The sequence below is a fragment of the Balaenoptera physalus genome, assembly GCF_965194825.1.
Source record: "Balaenoptera physalus genome assembly, chromosome: 6".
Taxonomy (NCBI): Eukaryota; Metazoa; Chordata; class Mammalia; order Artiodactyla; family Balaenopteridae; genus Balaenoptera; species Balaenoptera physalus.
Genome location: NC_138885.1, coordinates 105,947,464 through 105,966,088, shown reverse-complemented (window position 1 = coordinate 105,966,088; position 18,625 = coordinate 105,947,464). Strand labels below are relative to the sequence as shown.

The following is an 18,625-nucleotide window of genomic DNA, read 5'->3' as shown; positions in this document are numbered from 1 at the left end:
ATATATGGAATCTAAGAAAAAGAAAAAAAAAGGTCCTGAAGAGCCTAGGGGCAAGATGGGAATAAAGACACAGACTTATTAGAGAATGGACTTGAAGATATGGGGAGGGGGAAGGGTAAGCTGTGACAAAGTGAGAGAGTGGCATGGACATATATACACTACCAAACGTAAAATAGATAGCTAGTAGGAAGCAGCCGCATAGCATAGGGAGATCAGCTCGGTGCTTTGTGACCACCTAGAGGGGTGGGATAGGGAGGGTGGGAGGGAGGGAGACGCAAGAGGGAAGAGATATGGGAACATATGTATATGTATAACTGATTCACTTTGTTATAAAGCAGAAACTAACACCCATTGTAAAGCAATTATACTCCAACAAATATGTTTAAAAAAAAAAAAGTCCACATAAGCCACTGTCAAACCTAAAAAAAAAAAAAAAAAAAGAGCTTTTCCTGAATCTGCTGGGTTTCGATTGCCTTTAGCTCAAAATAATCCTTATGCCAAAGATGCGTATTTTGGGGTAACAAAACCTGCTCCCTTTTGGCTGTGATAAGCACTTTGAAGAAAAATAAGATAATATGAGGGGACAGAAAGTGACTTTGGGCTGGGGAGCAGAGACCTGAATGAGGTGGGAAATGAGCCTCATGAAGGGCATCCGTAGCAGGGGAAGCAGCACGTGTGGAGGCTCTGAGGCAGGGACGAGCGTGGTATGTGCCGGGGACAGCAAGGAGGCCAGAGTGGCTGCCGCAGAGGGAGCAAGGGAAGGAGCTGTGCTGTGTGACCCTGAGCAAACGGGCGAGGACCGGACCACGAAGGCCCGGTAGGCACAGTGAGGGTTTTGGATTTTGTCCTAAGAGGGGTGGAGAGTTCTTTCGAACTAATCAAGTAGAAAATGCTTATTTGTCCCTTTGCAAGATCTGTTCTTCTCCTCTGGCCCCGGTTACATCTAATCTGGGCAGCTCACATTCCCTGGGAGTCCTGAGCAGGCCTGGCCTTACACCATGCCTCCGCCTCCCTGTTGGGAGATACATCTCCAGGGGTCTCTTGGTCTCTGCACACATTGTGAGCAGAGGCGTCTGCCGTTTGTCTGGACTGTCTTTTCAAGGGTGGTTTTTTTTGTTTTTTTTGTTTTTTTAATTATTTTATTTTTATTTATTTATTTATTTTTGGCTGTGTTGGGTCTTCGTTTCTGTGCGAGGGCTTTCTCTAGTTGCGGCAAGTGGGGGCCACTCTTCATCGCGGTGCGCGGGCCTCTCACTATCGCGGCCTCTCTTGTTGCGGAGCACAGGCTCCAGACGCGCAGGCTCAGTAATTGTGGCTCACGGGCCTAGTTGCTCCGCAGCATGTGGGATCTTCCCGGACCAGGGCTCGAACCTGTGTCCCCTGCATTGGCAGGCAGATTCTCAACCACTGCGCCACCAGGGAAGCCCCTCAAGGGTGTTTTTATAGTGCACAGCCTTGGGACGTATAGCTAGTTCTCCCTCTGGAGCAAAGGGCAGGCAGGCCTATCCCATTATAAAAGGTCAGGTTCCCTGAGTTTAGGGTTCCACGTGCAAATGATGCACACGCAGGCATCATTTGGCCCTCTTCCCGTTACTGTGTGGGATCTGGCATGAAGAATGCTGATCTGGGGACTTCCCTGGTGGCACAGTGGTTAAGAACCCGCCTGCCAATGCATGGGACACGGGTTCGAGCCCTGGTCTGGGAAGATCCCACATGCCGTGGAGCAACTAAGTCCATGCACCACAACTACTGAGCCTGTGCTCTAGAGCCTGTGAGCCACAACTACTGAGCCTGTGTGCCACAACTACTGAAGCCTGCATGCCCAGAGCCCATGCTCTGGAACAAGAGAAGCCACTGCAATGAGAAGCCCGCGCACCACAATGAAGAGTAGCCCCTGTTTGCCACAGCTAGAGAAAGCCTGCATGCAGCAACGAAGACCCAACGCAGCTGAAATGTAAATTAATTAATTAATTAATTAAAAAAAAAAAAAAAAGAATGCTGATCTGCTATTGCCGAGTCCTTTGTCTCTGACCCTGGAGTCTCATGTCTTTTGCCAGCACCCATGAAACTGTGACAGGAGACCAGACCGTATTAGCTTGTTAGCTTGTTAGTCAAATCTCGTATGCTTCACAATTCTTGACACCCTTAAAATAGCTTTCATGTTGGCATCATGACTGAGAGCTTGACCTGGGTCAGTGCTTTGGTGTATGTGTGTGGTTTTTAAACTTTTTTCTGTTATTTTTGGAACCCTGACCCCACCCCGAATGAAATCTACCAGAAAACTGATCAAATTAAAGCCGCCTTGGTCTAAGTAAAGGCAAGAACCTAGATTCCCCATCTCAGGAAGTCCCCCAGGCATCTTTGGAAAAGCCACCCAACATAATTTCAAAAACACTGTGTTGACCTAGTAAAGGCCCCTTTAAAACTCAAATTTGATATCTGATAGCAATAATATATTAATTCTTATCAGAGACAGATCAGTTATGTCTTAGCAAAAAATTAATTTCCCAGTCGTAAATAGGTCAGCACAAATTCGTTTTTTTAAGGAATGAGTTCCAGCTTTAATAAGTTTCGGTTACAGGATATGGAGGGGGAGGTTGGGAGAGGGGGGCACTGCAGTGGTGGGCCCTGGGCATTTGGGCAGGACTGTAAGGGAGAACGCTATAAACCAGAGGTGCTGAGAAGATAGTAGATGATAAATCACATCACATTTGAACTACTTGGTTTCCTTGATCCTTATCCCTTCGAGTTGCCTCAGAAGCTTTGAGTGGGATCTGGCGGAGAGAGAGGGGCACCGTTCCTTTTCACATATCTTTTATGGTGGGGTTCTGTGTGAGGTATCATTCGGAAAAATGACTGTCCCACAGAAACAAGTTTGAAAGCTCATCTTCTTTACTCTGTTACCTGGAGCTCTGGCAGTGGGTATTCAACACGAAAGCAGATGCTTATTTCATGGAGTCCAAGGAGGAATGGGGCACAGAGAAAGCATTCCTGGGGTTCAGGCCCAGCTCTACTACTGTCTCCTAACTCTCCCGCTAATGTGCTGTGTGACCTTCGGCAGGCCATGCAACTTCTCTGGGCCTGTTTTCTCATCTGACAGAGGGACATGTGGAGGACATGGTCTCAAAAGTCTCTGTACTTAAAGGCTTGTGAACTATGGAGCAGTAATGTGGCTTTTAACCCAAGAAACATTGTGCTGTAGTCCTGGGTGTCTGCATTTTAAGGATCCAGACCTCATTCACGCCCGTTGAGTGAGATGCACTCACTATGGGAATGGGGATGGGGTCATTTCTGAGAGTAAACCAGGTGGCTTTGATTCCTCCATGCCACGTTTCCCTCCACAGTCTAGACAAGCTGTGGCCCAGGGGCCAAATCCAGTTTTATTGGAACACAGACACGCCCACTTGTTTATGTGTATTTTCTGGATGCTTTGGTACTACAGTGACAAAGTTGAGTAGTTGTGACAGAGACCTTATGTCTTGTAAACCCTAAAATATTTAGTATCTGGCTTGAGGCCATGCTTTGCCTTTGGTTTGGCACTCAGTAGACTTGGCTCAAATGCTTGTGTGAATTTAATTTTTCATACAACAAGGATACACAACCAACCCCCTTAAGGGGGGCATCCCATAGCCACTGCTTTATGATACTCTGGAAGAAGACATCCTCTTTGGAAACTGAGAGACTCTTCTAGCCTTTTCATTTACGGGTGCAAAACATCTTTCAATTACTGATGGTTTTTTCTTTTGAAAAATGCCTATACGATTATGTATCATGTGAGATTAGTCAAAATTTTAAAAAATAACTGCAGTTTCTAAGCTTGTTAACTGCACCATGGACTGGTGCCACAGCACTGTTTTCCCTTCACATTCGGGGATTTTAAATGCAGAGGAATTGTTTTAGGGGCTTTGTTTGAATTAATTAAAGCCTGCCATGTTGATAAGGAAAAAGGCAGATGACTGACAAGGTAAAGGTCTTGAAAACTGGAAATGGCTGCTGAATTTAGGATTCATGAGGCAGCTTCCTAATTGGCTTGGCAAAGGGTCATCCATGTGTCTATAATAGCCAGTAAAGACTGGAGTAATTATAACCCATGTGTTAACCAGTGAGTTTCCAGGCAATTACAGGACTGCTTCCACTTAAGCAATTATTTTGCCTTGAGGCTGCGGCATTACATCATGCTTGAGGCTTTGTCAGCGTAACCTCCAAACAGTTGAATGGGGGAGGCGGAATCTGGGGGCTCCACTGAAGATTGTAGGGGAGTAAAACGTGGACAGCAAGTGAGATGCTGAAATTGTAAGGAAAATGTTTTACAAGGCTTGAATCTAAATAATAACTTCCAACTATTACAGGAACCCTATTGTCATTGACAGGTGACAGAGAGAGTAAGCATTTTGTGCCTTTTTTTTTTTTTTGGCTGCGTTGGGTCTTTGTTGCTGCACACAGGCTTTCTCTAGTTGTGGCGAGCGGGGGCTACCCTTTGTTGCGGAGCACGGGCTCTAGGCGCGCGGGCTTCAGTCGTTGCAGCACGTGGGCTCAGTAGTTGTGGCTCGCGGGCTCTAGAGTGCAGGCTCAGTAGTTGTGGCGCACAGGCTTAGTTGCTCCGTGGCATGTGGGATCTCCCCAGACCAGGGCTCGAACCCGTGTCCCCTGCATTGGCAGGCGGATTCTTAACCACTGCGCCACCAGGGAAGTCCCTTGTGCCTCTTTTGAAAGGGTCAGTGTGACTCTGGGTTGTGTTCGCAGGGGTATAATATGCTGGAGATGTGCTTGGAGTGATTAGGGAAGTGGTTTAGTTTCCAGGTACATGTCTTAAAAAGGATATAGATAGTTTAGAGAAGGTCTGGAGTAGACAGTGAAAATATCGAAAAATTAGAAAGTAGGAATCAAGTGATGGGGGAGAGGTGGAGTGAGCAGAACACAGACTGTCAAATCAGATGCACATGGATCACAGATTGTACCCAGTATCAAGCTTTACTAATACTTTCAAAGACACAGACGATCAAGAGGCTTAGGAGAAGCAGAGAGAAGTCTGGGACCTTGAGAATGTCTCCCTAGGGCCCCTGTCCCCACAGGGCATGCACCTCTGACTTAGAATACTAGATGAGTCTCAGTGAGGTTCACTGGGTTACCTCACACAGTGCAAAGCATTCAAATTATGAAAGAACTCTGTTGTATACTTCTCATTATTTTGTCGAATATGTGGCATTCTGCAGGGGGCCAGACCCCAAAGATGTTGGGTGTCTTGAGTCCACATCATCCTTTGGCCAGAGACATCCTGCTAAGGGCATTCTGAGTCAAGGCTTCTTCCTAGCAAATATCGTTAGTCTAGTTACCTGGAGGTTCACTTGATAAAGAAATTAGATAGGGTCACCTGACTTCTTTCCTTTTTTTTTGGGTGGGGGCTATTCTACCCGTACCCCCCAACACACACACACACACCTGCACAGAGTCAGTAAATGGACCACAGGCCAGCTGTTTAAGTCCTTCCTACTGAGGGGGGTGAAGGTGAAAAGGACTGGTCGGGGTCAGGCAGAAATAAACAACTTGACAGCTTTCGAATAAAGGAAGAACAATTATAATTTGGGTCCCTGGTGATAAAGTATGGAGGAAGGGTAATTACAAAAAGGGTTATCACTATAATGAGAAGTATTTTGGTTAAAAAAATAGGAAACTTTCAGATTTGGGGGGTTGTTAGTTTGAAAAGCAAATGATAACTTCCTACTTTCTTTCCTTCCTTCCTCTCTCCTGTGTCTCCGCTTGGCTCTGCTGAATATCGAGGGCACCACACCCCCTTCCTGGTTATCATCTGTCCTTGCTCTGTCCCCCTGGTCCTCCTCCTCTTTGAAGCTGGCAGAGATCCTGAATACAGAGTAAATGCCTCACAGAAGCAACAGTGTTTTCAGCTAAATATTGCGACATACACAGGAACTTGCAGATTTATTGACAGGCTTTTCAGTTTAACAGAATTCATTGAAATCAGATGAGCTAAGGTCTGTGCATTGCCATCCAGACACAGTAAATACTTTTTAAAATAAATTCAAATTACAGTATTAGCCATAACTAGACTTTTCTATTTTTGAGGTAATTAAGATACTCAGTCAAGTTAACAAAGGAAGGCCTTAAAAATAATCCTTCTTGCGGATTTTAAAGTTTCTGTTCTGATTATAAAAGAAGTACATGACCATTGTGGAAAATTTGGAAAGTATAGGAGAAAAATACCACTATTATACTGTTTTATTGAATTTTTCTTCTGCTTTTTTTGAGACGAAATATATATACATATGTATACCATACATATGTATATACACTATTATATATTATATATATTATGTGTATGTATATATTATGTATACATATATCATTGTGAATATACACACTATTGTTTCAAAAATATATATGCTGTAATAAATATATATAGTCTGCTTTAATACTGATCACTAATATATCATTTAAGTCTTTTTTCATCACCTTTTTGTGCTTATAATCCATGCTTTAAAGCACATTATTTGCATTCACTTTTTTGCATTTGAGATTATTTCCTTAGGAGAGATTCTTAGAACTGGAATTCATGGATTAAAGATTTTACCCATTTTTATATATTCTGATACATACCGCCAAATAGTTTTCACTGTCTTTGAGGAAGAAAAGTAACACCAATTTTGTAACTCTCAATCTTAATACAAAAGAGCCCCTTTCACCACACCCTTCCCAGCACTGGACGTTCTCATTTTCTTTTATTTTTAATAGATAATTTGGCTGGACAGCAAGAAAATATTCATTGTTCCACTGAGAATTCTTGAAGGGTGGGTATTATTTCTTAACTGATCCTTTTGTGAATTATCTCTTGATGGGTTCTGTTCTTTAATATGATTTTTCTTTCTGTATTCACCCCTTGCTATATTTGTATCAAACACTTTTTCCAGTATTTTGCTTGCCTTTTTATTATTATTATTTTTTCTTCATGACTAAAAGTTTCAGGTTTTTATTTGGTCAAATTATATATTTTTCTGTTGTCTTGGAGGTCTTTTAAAAGTAATACATTTGTCTTGGTGTAGCTATCAGTTCAATGAGATTATGGGTACAAAAGCATTTTAGACAGTGAAAGACACACTACCTGTAATAGGAGCAGTGACTCCTCCCCGCCCCACTGTCACCTGGAAAGAACCTGTAGTCCTTAAGGACATGCGCAAGAGTGTTTCCTGGTAGGTCTGGGTAAAGAGGCAGCCCTTTGCAAACTTTGCCACAGTGTGTATTGACATTTGTACAGCACTTTTCGGTTTGGACGAGCCACACTTGAGCTGCTGACTTGCCACGTGTGGCCAGCGGCTGCCGTATTGCACAGCCCAGGGCTGGATGCTGAGAGGTAGACAGACCTCTGAGATGTCGTCTAGTCTCTGCATTCAGGCAATCCATTGTTACGTCCAAACTTGCCTCCGTACTTTGAAGAAGCAGCCTTCCTTGACGGTACACACTTAAAATAATTGGCTGTTTCTGTCTTGCCAGAAATTCAAGTCCCCCTTTCGTCTCCATGAACAGGAATTTAATCTTATTATCCTTTGCCTTTAGTTACAGCAACTAATTGTCTCTCTTGCCTGCAGTGGCCCGAGCAGCAGAACTGGTTATGGGTTCCAGCGAGTTGATTAGGAATAACGATATCACAGGAAAACATCAAGGCCCAGTTCTTCCCACGGGCAGCGTTAGCCAAATCACATCCTGAGTTTGGCCCTTCTCCCATCGCTAAAGCTGTACGTGGGCTGGAACCCCCCAAATTTGGCAAAACTGACTTGAAATCTCTTTGCTTAACAGCCCCATTCCATGGCTTTGCTGGCACAGTTCCCCAGCCGGAGCTGCGAGCTATCCCTTGGCTTAATCTGGTTAAAACCAGATAAGAATTAGGTCAGGGGCCTCTGGCTGCAAAACAGTCTGTTTCCAGAACTCCAGCAGAGCTGTGGAATAAAAATAAGCAGGGAGAGTTGGAAAAGCATTACTTGGTATTTACATTTGACTTGTTCTAGTCAGACTTCTAGCTCTGGTTCTAGGTCATAACACAGGAGCTCACAAAGGGCAGTGGGACTGCATTAGCAACCAGGGGAGGATGTGCCTTTCCAAGGTGCCTCAAGCAGGAACTGCAGGATGATATTTGGAGTTTGAGGCTCTGCATGGTATGTTGAGTCAAACTGCCCAAACTGCTAGACCGTAGTCAAGTTTCACTTTATTATCTTTTAAGTATTAGAGCATCTGGGGTGCGGTTCTCAGGGCCTAGTGGTCAGTGAAGCAAGCTCACCCCACTAAGGCCCAGCTTTCCCTGGGATTCAGAGAAAAGGCAAGTAAATAGTTCTGGAAGGTCAGTAAGGAGGAGACCCAGATGCAAACATGTAAGCCAGAGGCTTGTTCTTTTTTTTTTTTTAATTATTTAATTTATTTACTTTTAGCTGTGTTGGGTCTTCGTTTCTGTGCGAGGGCTTTCTCTAGTTGCGGCAAGCGGGGGCCACTCTTCATCGCAGTGCGCGGGCCTCTCACTATCGCGGCCTCTCTTGTTGTGGAGCACAGGTTCCAGACACGCAGGCTCAGTAGTTGTGGCTCACGGGCCTAGTTTCTCCATGGCATGTGGGATCTTCCCAGACCAGGGCTCGAACCCGTGTCCCCTGCATCGGCAGGGAGATTCTCAACCACTGCACCACCAGGGAAGCCCAGAGGCTTGTTCTTATCTCACTGGATTGGTGGGTCTGAGGAGGCTAGGAGAGAGAACCACATCAGAGTTTGACCTTCCCAGCTGAAAATGCTCCTTTCCGTAGGCCCTAGTTACCAACAGACAGGCCTTTTGTAGTGCGAGTGTTCCAGAGTAGTGAGATGTCCAGGCAGAAGCAATAATGAAACTACACACCTCAGGTTGGGACTTGAACCCAATTACATCTCAGTTGGGACTCAAAGCCACAATCTTCTAACCGCACTCCTTTGTATGGGACTTGAACCCACAATCTCTGCTTTAGGAGGGGATTCGAACCCACAATCTCCCAGCTGAAACCGCACACCTGGTCACAGGACTTAATGGAGCTCAGGCTCTTTATGTCTCAGCACAGAAGGAATTCAGCAAGAGGCAAAGGGATAGACAAGAAGTAGATTTATCAATAGAGGACGCTTGTGAAGGCTACACGCGGGCAGGCAAGAGAGCTCTGCCCCGAGAACTAAGTGGGAAAGCGGGTTTATTTAGGGAGATACGCGCTCCATAGACAGAGTGTGGGCCGTCTCAGAAGGCTAGAGGCCCCGGGGTGCGGGGGGTGGGTGGTTAGTTTTTATGGGCTGGGTAATTTCATAGGCTAATGAGTGGGTGGATTATTCCAACTATTTTGGAGAAGGGGTGGAGATTTCCAGGAATTGGGCCACCACCCACTCTTTGTCCTTTTATGGTCCACCTCAGAACTGTCATGGCGCTGGCGGGTGTGTCATTTAGCATATGCTGAAGTATTACAATGAGCGTATGATGAGGTTCAAGGTCTACTGGAAGTGGAATCTTCCACCGTCTTGGGCCTAGTAGGTTCTAACCAGTTTGTGTTGTCTCCTCAACAGCTACGTCATTCTTTTAAAGGTCGTGCCCTGTCCCCTTCCCTCCTGTCTCAGTGAGGCCAAGCCTTGTTGAGAGCAGTTGGAGGGTCCTCCAAATTCTGGAGCCCCCGAGGACCAAGTGCCAGACCCCCGGGCACTGGCCCCTCCTTGGCCTCCACTCCCTACCACCCGCTCCTGCAGGGTTCATCTGGTCTGTGATTTATCCTCTAGTACGCTGAGTTTCTCTTTCTGTCATCTGATCTGTGCCGTTTGGGCCGAGGTGGGAACAGAAGGCGAATGAGCGGAGCGGCTGTGTAGGAACAGTGAGATACAGTCCCGTCTTCCCTGCTCATGCACCATGCGTGGAGGACGGGGAGAATGGGCTTTGCTAGTCCTGACAGAGGATGCCTCTCCCGGGTGGGTGGCCTTGACACTGTCCAGACCAGCCCTGAGCTTCCTCTGCGCGATCTCCTCTCTCCTCCCTTCCCCGCCGGCCCCTCGCGCTGGGATCTGGTTGCTGGGCAGTGAGTGGTGTGTGGCCAGGGGCAGCTGGAGAGCAGGGCGGGCCTGTCTGTCGTCTGGACCCAAGTGGCTGTGCTAGAGCTGCTTTTGGAATGAAAGTCCCTGCACGTTATGTTCCATTTCTTTCTTTGTGTCCCAGTTTCCACATTGGTGACAGGGAAGGACAATGGAATGGGCTAAATTTGGGCCTAATTGGTGCAGCTTAGGGTACTGGGAGGAGCACAGGCTATGGAGTCAGACAGACTTGAGTTTAAATTTTAGGTTCCCCACTTAATAGCTGTGAGGTCGCAGCTGAGTTGTTTAGCCTCCTGGGGTCTCACTTAACACGTCTCTAGAAAGGGATCCATAAACCCATGTCGTCGGATTTTCTAAGGAAAGGAAGGACCCATGTAGAGCGGCCGGGATGGTTCCTGCCCCACAGTGCAGCCTCCACATCTGTGATTATTTAAAGAGACACGTGAAGAGTACTCTTTAAATATCAGATGCTTGATCAGCACAGAGCAGGAGAGGTGAATGGATTATTTGTTTTATTTCATCTTTCTTGAATTTATTCTGTTTCCCAAAAATATGGGGATCAAAATATCTTGATTATATAAACCTGCCTTGTTCAGAATACACATGGATTAGAACCCACGTGGCTTTTCCTGATAAAATTTAGTGCTGCTTTCTAGATTCAAAACAGGCACTCAGTCGCCAGCACAAGGTGGCCTTTCTGTGAATTGTCATATTCATTTGCGTTCAGCCAACCCGTTGGGACGCCGGCTGTGTACAGAGGACTGTATACAACATGGAGGAATCCAGGTTCTTGTATCCATGGAGCCCACAATCTAGTAGTAAAAGAGACATTACAAATGCCTATATAACTATCTCGACAGTAAATAACTCTACAGCAGTTCCCATAAAGGGGCCGAGGAATTTCAAAAGAAGCGACAGTTACTTTCAACTGGTAAGAAAGGCGAAGGCTTCTCAAGGTGGTGGCATTTGAGCTGAGCCTGGAGGAGTGAGTAAGAGTTAGACGGCAGTGAAACGCGGGCGGGAGTGAACGTGGTCAGAGGCACACAGGGTCAAGACAGAGGGGCCTGTCCAGGATTGAAACTTTTCAGTAAGTGGTGGGGAACCACTGGAGTTCTCTGGGAGGGAAATGACCCAATCTGACCTTTGCGAAGATAGCTGGTTGGGAGGAGACCGGAGGAGTTAGCTTCTGGAAGCAGAGGGACCTTTATTGGAGCTGTTCAGTCCAACGAAGGCTGCGGCAGTGGGGAGAGAAAAGAGGGGAATCTTGTGATAGAGGCCGAAGCAACAGGATGCGGTGACTGATTTGGATGTGGAAGGTGGGATGGAAGGGGAGTGAGCGGCAGATGACCATGTCGGGAATGTCAGAGGGCAGGCGCTGGCTTGGTGGAGGCCAGTGGGGAGTCAGATTGGGCTCTGTCGGGTGGCCTGGCCAGCCTCCCATCCACGTGGAGGTGTCTGGCAGAAGCGGGGCCTTGGAGACCTGGAGCTGAGGCCTGGGGTCAGGGCAACAGAAGGAGACTTGGGAGTCACCGGCAGGGAAGTAGTGACAACAGGAGCTAGGGAGTTAGGGGAAATTACCCAGGCAGGTGGAGATGAGAAGATCCAAGACAGAGCCTTGGGAAAGGACTGCATGAAAAGAAGAGGCAGAGGAAGAAGAGGGTCCTGCAAAGGGAAGAAGAAGGGTGAGGGAGATGACCATTTTCTGACCATTTTCTATCTCAGACCTCCTGCTGGCTGACTCCAGGCAAGCCACCAGACCTTTCCTCCGAAGTATGGGGGGACTAACGTCCACCCCGCTAAGTGTCCTGAGGGGTACTTAGTAGACGCTCATTCCTTTTCACCTTTCCCGCAGAAACCTGGGGAGGCACGGGATGAAGGGGAGGCCATCAGCATTCAGTGCTTTAGGAAAGGGCATCCCTGTTCAGTCACTAGTGAGCTGAGAAGGTGGGGACAGTACTCTGGCACTTGCCACGGGCTGCAGATCTGAAAGGCCGATTGCCAGGGACTGGTGAGTAAGGAGATGAGGAGGAAGTGAGAACAGCTATGGGAGCTCCCTTTGAAGCCACGTGGCAAAGAAGGGAGGGCGGAGAACGACGTGGCATTTGAGGAAGCCTCGGGGTAAAGGGAAGGGCGTCCTGTCTAGTGCGTCAGTGAAACCAGCTGTCCTCTCAGGAAGAGGGAGCTAGTTTCTTGCAGAATTCTTTTTGTTAGGTTTGGCATCTGAGGTTCAAGCTTTCGGGTGTTTGTTCAAAGGTGCCAGCTGATTAACTCTGGAAGGTAGAAGCCCGTCACGTGAGCCAGGGAAACTGTGGCTGGTCGCCTGAGCCCATCGACCGTCGGGCCCTTGGCTGGGTTTCTGAATTAGGCGTCCTGTGACCCTGTCATCTTGTAAGCCTGGGAGGAGAGGGCCGCCAGCTCTCCGGGGACTTTTCCAGGGAAGGGAGATAGTGTGGCTGGTCTCCTTCTGAAATGAGCAGTGGGGCATCAAGGGGAGGAGCAGGGGAGGCACCCAGTAGGTAGGTGAGTCTAAGAAACCCAGGGTTTTCCTCAGTCCTGAAGCCTGAAGCTTAGTTTCAGAAAAGTATGAGCAGTCTCACAGCTCTCTCTGTTGCAGACAAGCACAAGCTGGTTCCAGACATTCACCTTTACAGCTCTGTCTTCATAATCTCAGACCTTGGCAGTGAGCTGCCCACCCTGTCTGCATCTCGAAGGGAGTGGTTTTGCCTTTGTCTCACTCCTCAGGGACGACTTGGAGCCAGGTGGACGGAGGGCATGTGGGGGGGGGGATGGGAAGAGTGGGAGGTGGGTGAGGTCCTTCCACCCATTCCGACGAGGGGAAGCAGAACCGAAGTCCCCAAAGAAAGGACCGGAGCACAACGTCCCGGGGAGTCAACCGTCGAGAAGGACATTCTTAGATCTGGCTGCAGTCTTGGCTAGAGCCTGGGAATACTTTGCTTCTAGAAAAGTTTGTTTTTCTTCAAAGATTTCAATGGTGTTTTCTTAGTTCCTCCTTCAGGTCGGTCTCTGTTCTAAGCATCTGCTCTTTCGTCCTTCCCTCGCTTCCTACCTTGCTCACACACCCCCTCGCTTCCAGTTTGAAGAGGCAGTGTGGACAGTGGCTAAGTGTGTTGGCCCTACAACCAGACTGCCTGGGTCTGAAATCCCAGCTCCTCACTTACTGGAGTGCACACTTGAGCACGTACTTCACCTCCCTGAGCCTCAGTTTCCTTGTTCTTCAGATGTTATAATCATATTCATCTCATAGAGTAACATGTCATATTATGAGAATTAACTAAGTAAATACATATAAAGAGCTTAGAGCAGTATCTGGGAAGTAGTAAGTCCTCTGTAAATACTATCTATCTGTCTGTCTGTCTATTGTCTGTCTGTTGTGCTCTCTGTCTCTCTCTCTCTTGTTTTGTAAATGCCTTCAGATCCTTTTTGGATTTTTCCAGGTGACACAGAAAGAATATATTATGTTGAAAGAGCCTATAGAAATTATATTTCTAGAAGTTATAAACTATATAGTTATAAAATATAAATTATAAATTTCTAGAAGTTATGAAATATAAATTATACATTTCTACCAAAGTATAGAAATTATAGCTTAGAGTCCCAGTGATGGAGAGATCATCATCTTACAAAACCTTCATTCTGGATAGAACGTTCCTTCTAACATTGATCTTCTTTCTGTGGCTCTACTAACACAAGGCTTAGCAGACTAAGGAATAAATAAAGTTATTAGTTCTTGTTATTAGGAGCAAATAAAAATACATCCGATTCTTAGGTTGAAAAATGTCAACATAGCCAAAGGACCAGATGCAAGGATGTGTCTTTCACATGAACTGCTGCTAATAAATTTCTACCTACAGTTTTTATGTCATAGGCCTTATTTGTTATATGTTTCAAACCTTGATTCTCACATTCCGTGCGTTAGTTATCTCTGCTACTTTTGTGACCTTTGACCTCACGAAGTCACTGATAAAAATGACTAGGCCCTGAAACGGAAACCGAGCCCTTTCCTGCATTATTAAAAACCTTCCTCCAGGCTGACATCAACAGTTTTGAGTACTCTTCAGTAACTGCAAAACTACCCGAGCATTATCCATTTCACATTTCTCTTTGAAAAGCAAACATGAGAGAACCTGTTAGGGGCCTGTTAAAATCCAGATATACCTCCCACCCTCCCATGTAGTACATGTCTTTCTCTTACTTATCTGAAATTTCCCACTACCTACAAAATGAAAGAAAGCTGTAGGCAGAATGGAAAGCAGAAAGCAAAATGGGAGAAGAAGTGAATATGATTTTTCTATCTTTTAGAGACTCTCTCTTCATTTTAAATAGAAAGTAGCATAAGACGATATGAATTAGTGAAAGTTGAAAGGGAAGAGATAACAGTTACAATGTTCAAAGAATTCGTTTTACCAAAAAGCTATCACTTTCAAGTAAAAGTATTTGGCTACTCTTCATTTTTCAGTTTCCTGATTTAGATGTTTAATTTTTGCAATACAGTGTTATTATAGCCACAATTGTATGGAGTCTTCTTTTAATGTCAGTGTTGAGTTGAAGTGGAAATTCCCAAAGGGATGTATACAGTGTATGATACATGTGGGTACTTGGTACTTTTTTTTTTTTTTTTTGGCTGTGCCACATGGCATGCAGGATCTTAGTTCCCCAGCCAGGGATCAAACCCGTGCCCCCTGCAGTGGAAGTACAGAGTCTTAACCACCGGGCTGCCAGGGAAGTCCCTACTTGGTACTTTTTGATGGTGATGTTAAAAATAATGACTAGGAAGTAAAACGTCTTAAGGCATTTTCTACTTTTAAGGCACATTTAGGAAAATATTGTAATTTTTTTAGGAGACCATTTTCTATAAAACAAGTGTATATGTTTATTATAATTTTGTTTCTGTCTATACCAGACAGTCAAAAAGTCAAGTTAAAGAAGTATCTGGAACCTTATATTCTGGTACAGAATGATTGCTAAAATATATTATTAAGTGAAAAGTACAGGGTATAGTTTGCTACCATTTATGAGAAAAAATGGAAGGGTACAGGAGAAATTGGTAACATTTATTACTTGTGGAGAGGGCACTGGTGGCTGAGGGACAGTCTTTAGTGCATTCTGAATTGTGAATCATGTGGCTGTATTACCTAACTTAAATAAACAAGCAATAAATGCGTAAGGAAAAAGAAGCTGGGTCAGGGAAGCAACAATAAGTAGTTATTCTTTTTTATTTCCTCGTATTAAGGGTGTATGGGTTTTGGAATCAGATGCACTTAGATTTCGATTCTGGCTTGGCTGCTGCTGGCAGTTGAACGTAGGGAAAGTTACATCACTTCATGTAAAATTTGGGAAAGACCTTCTTGGCTGGGTTTTTATGCAGATCAGATATAATAAGGACCATTTCTTAAACTTCAGTTTGTGATGATCTGATTTGAGGGTATGAAATGAAGGAGATGAAGCAGATTTAAGCCTGGATATGAGCATCTTCCTCTGAAGATGGCTTTTCACTATCCAAGAAAGACAAAAGACAAGATCATCTTAATGCTTGGGTTCCAGGTGGTGAATAGATTTTGGCTGAAAGTTACTATGAATCAAAAGTTAACTTTGAATGGGTCATTATATCCAGCCGAAAGGGTTCAACATGTCTTTGCAATTAAGGGAATTGAGGGGTTAAGCAAATGATAGTTAGACCCTTCTCCTCCGGATTTTTGGAAGAAATTAGCCAATGAGGTATAAGCCATCTCCTTTCCCCTGTTATAGCAGCAGTCTTGTGAGAGTTCAGAAGCTCTGCTCTGGTGGACAGAATTCAGGGGAGGCACCATAAAGCAATCCCTGGATGCAGAAAAGGACTGCTGTTACATCTGTGTCATTGCCTAAGTCACTCCTGGGACAGAAAGGTTGAACCCTAGGTAGAGCCATTAATACTGCATTCTCTGTAAACTATATACATTCCCAGCTAAACAGCTCGATATGCTGAACATTTTTCCCTAGGGGTTAGAGGTAGGAAAATATGAGATTAATATTTTGTGCTGTATTTACAATTACCTTTTTGTGTTTGTACTCAATGAGTGGGCTTTATAACGTGAATCTTTCAGATGTAAGGACCAGAAAGAGAACTCTAGTTGTCTAAACCAGAATGGAATTAGCTTAGGTAACAGAGTTCCAGAAACAGGACTGACATCAGATGAAGTTTGATCCTGAGGCCCAGGATGGCCTTAGGCTCTACCTCTATGTGATACTTTCGTCTTTGTCCTCTTCTGAATATTGATTTTTCTTTAAGCTGGCTCTTCTCAGTGTAGTAAAAGTGATGGGACCATTTCTAGGTTTTGTACCCTCACACCCCATCCTCCAGGGGAAGAGAGAACACCACTCCTGATCATCCCAGAAGCCCCATGGATTTTGTTGCATCTCCTTGGCTTGAATTGGGTACTGTGCCCATACCTGAGCCAATGGGATATGCTGATTGGCTTAAGTTATTGGATTTCAAGCCTGGCACCCCTTCAAAGGATTCTGATTTCATTGCTCTGGGAGGTGGATCCCATGCATTGGTATTTTAAAATATTACCTGTTGGTTCTAATGTGTGGCCAGGGTTGAGTTTATTAGCTTAAGCCAATCAGTGTCCAGTCGTAGAGCTGAGAATATAACTGTTCTCTAAAGGAAAATCGGGGTAAACTTGACAGACTGATGAGAGAAGGGGAAAATATATCTTGGAGAAGCAAACGTCAAATGTCTGCTTGTGGCAGACAGATCAGTTGCCCCAGTGTCTGTATCACATCTTTCTTTTTTGCTACTAGAACCCAGATTTTGTTTGGGGCCACAGTGTGCCAGCCCCAGGGGATAGATCGTGATTTGTCCAAATACTAATGAGAATCTGTGTCCCCACTTGTCCTGTCTCCCTTGCAATGAGAGAGAGAGGGAGAGAGAGAGAGAGGGAAGAGCTGAATTGCTCTCTTTGTCCATAGCAGAGAGCACAAAGAAATTTTAAAGTTAATGCATATGAGACTGGAAGTGTAAACCTAATATTTGGAGGAGTTATGGAAGTAGCTACCAGAGAAGAAGAAGAAAAGAAAGGAGAAGGAGGAGGAAGAAGAAAGAGGGAGGGGAGGAGGAAGTTTCTATGTGATTATATTATTTTTATAATTAAAAATAAATTGGGCTTCCCTGGTGGCGCAGTGGTTGAGAATCTGCCTGCTAATGCAGGGGACACGGGTTCGAGCCCTGGTCTGGGAAGATCCCACATGCCGCGGAGCAACTGGGCCCGTGAGCCACAATTACTGAGCCTGCGCGTCTGGAGCCTGTGCTCCGCAACAAGAGAGGCCGCGATAGTGAGAGGCCCGCGCACCGCGATGAAGAGTGGCCCCACTTGCCACAACTGGAGAAAGCCCTCGCACAGAAACGAAGACCCAACACAGTCATAAATAAATAAAAAATTAAAAAAAAAATCTTTTTAAAAAAAATAATAAATAAATTAATTAATTAATCTCTTTTGAAGTTGTTCCTAAGAGTATAAGATTATTTTAAAATATGTCACCTATTGTTAGAGTACATTTCTTTAAATGTATAAATCACCTTTTTAATAAGAAGTAAGAGTACTTTTTAATGGTGCTATGTTCCCACAACCTCACACTAATACAGTATAGGTATGAATAAAATGTTTTAATTTTATGCATGAGAAAATGATTCCAGGAGCTTAAATCAGAACTCAAGGTCAAGGCGAGCTCATGGGATCGAAAGCTGCGGGACACCTAGCTCCTGATGGTGGCAGGAGATTGAGCTTTGTTCTCCTTTCATGTTTGGCCTCATCCTTCTTATCTAGCAACCCTGATCTGATTTGGCCAACAACGAGGGAAGAGAAAAACCTCAAAAATTCAGCTAAGCATCTTCAGTTACTTGTTTTCAATCAGATTTTTTCAGTTTGACTTGCTTCCCAGGTACCTTATGAAATTAAATCTGCATGATTTCTTTTATTACACCTCTGCTAATGTACTCATTGTTAAAGTTTCGGGCCACAGCATCACAAAGACCACAATGTTTTACTTCAGAAATTATGAGTAAACAAAGATTTTTTTAAAATAAGAGTTTAATTTTTGATGTCTAATAGATTTGAGCATCAAGTCACTTGTGAAGAATATTTAACTTGTTATTTTCAAATTGTTTGTCTAAAGAAAACTGTTACAATTTTTAAAATGTAGAAGGACATCATAAGACTTATTTTTCTCTAATACCAGGGAATAAAATGAGTTTCTTTAGTTGTGGGTAAGATTTTGTTCATCACCGTTTCTCATTTGCTACATTTAGATTCTGTTCTTTGGGATCGTACGTTAAAGAGGAATTCAAATTCCCCTCTTATTTATTTTTTCGAAAGCCAGTACTTAGTTAAAACTCTGCCCAAGCTTCTTCTGGTTTTAGAGCTTTAAATTTTACACAGAACTTTCAAATACTTTCATATATGATTATCCATGACTATTCTGTCAAAAGAAGACAGTAATAACATGGATTTATGAAACGCAGCGTTTCATTCTGTTAATCCCAACAGGC

The 18,625-nt window shown here is 44.6% G+C and overlaps 1 protein-coding gene and 1 long non-coding RNA gene across 3 annotated transcripts in view; both read left to right on the top strand.

Moving 5' to 3' along the window:
• MREG (melanoregulin) overlaps positions 1-18,625 on the top strand; it is a 115,043-nt gene that overhangs the window by 88,640 nt on the left and 7,778 nt on the right. The window lies entirely within an intron of this gene.
• On the top strand, positions 1,814-17,529 carry LOC309663512. Its single transcript, XR_014265332.1, has 2 exons — positions 1,814-8,386; positions 8,697-17,529. It is a non-coding gene; the product is annotated as an uncharacterized lncRNA (long non-coding RNA).